Source organism: Meleagris gallopavo, chromosome 11, assembly GCF_000146605.3.
Source record: "Meleagris gallopavo isolate NT-WF06-2002-E0010 breed Aviagen turkey brand Nicholas breeding stock chromosome 11, Turkey_5.1, whole genome shotgun sequence".
Lineage (NCBI taxonomy): Eukaryota > Metazoa > Chordata > Aves > Galliformes > Phasianidae > Meleagris > Meleagris gallopavo.
Genome location: NC_015021.2, coordinates 13,386,400 through 13,387,236, shown reverse-complemented (window position 1 = coordinate 13,387,236; position 837 = coordinate 13,386,400). Strand labels below are relative to the sequence as shown.

Below are 837 nucleotides of genomic sequence, written 5' to 3'. Positions count from 1 at the left end.
TCTCTCTCTCTCTCCCCCCTTCCCCGCCCCTTTAAAAAGGTGTTTTGTTTCCCCTCTTCGGCTGCAGCTCGCCCCGCTCTTCCCGAAGCACAGGAGAGGAGCTGCCTTTTGTTCTCTCCGCGCATCCCACGCGGGGAGAGACGGCAGCGGTGGATTCCGCTCGCGGCTCGGGGCGGTTCGGCAGCTCTGCTGCACGGCTGCCGGCGTGGGATCCTGGGGGGTTTGTGGTGCCGCAGAGTAAAGCAGACGGGCAGATCGCTTTCCCTGCTCCGAAGTGTCTTTCTGAAATCTCTAGTTGCTGTGGGTGCAGCGTTCGGGTGGTTTTTGCTGAGGATTACTCAGCGATTTCTCTCATGTGTTAACTCAAAATCATGAGTCCCTCTGGATGAGTTGCTTTTCTAATTTGTAACCGCTCTGATTTGAAAGTTTACTGTGGAATTAGAAGTGATTGCAGAGGAGGGAGATATGTAGCTAGAGAGCAGCTATGTCCCCTGAGTGTGGATGACAGAGCATGTGTCTGAATTATGGTGCATGGAGCAAGAATTGCTTCTCAGAAAGCCCCTTGAGTGCTTTGTCCAAAAGCTGAGTGCTACAGCAGCCAGAGGTTTGGCTGTGCTGCTGCCCTCCCGGTCTCCAGCGATGCATCTCAGTGTCCTCCCGAGCTGTTTGGGCTTTGGTCACAGCCAAGGCTGTGCCTTGAGAAAGCTCCAAAGTCTTCTAAGAAAATAAATAAATAGAGGCTCTTCAGAGCAGCTGCTTGGGAGCAGCTCTGCATTTTGAGTTTCTGAACTCGTGGAAAAGTGACAGGGGAAAGTTGTAGTTTCCTTTCTTTTCTTC

At 52.4% G+C, this 837-nt stretch overlaps 1 protein-coding gene across 7 annotated transcripts in view; it reads left to right on the top strand.

Moving 5' to 3' along the window:
- TP63 (tumor protein p63) overlaps window positions 1–837 on the top strand; it is a 103,738-nt gene that overhangs the window by 36,962 nt on the left and 65,939 nt on the right. The gene's annotated exons all lie outside the window — the stretch shown is intronic.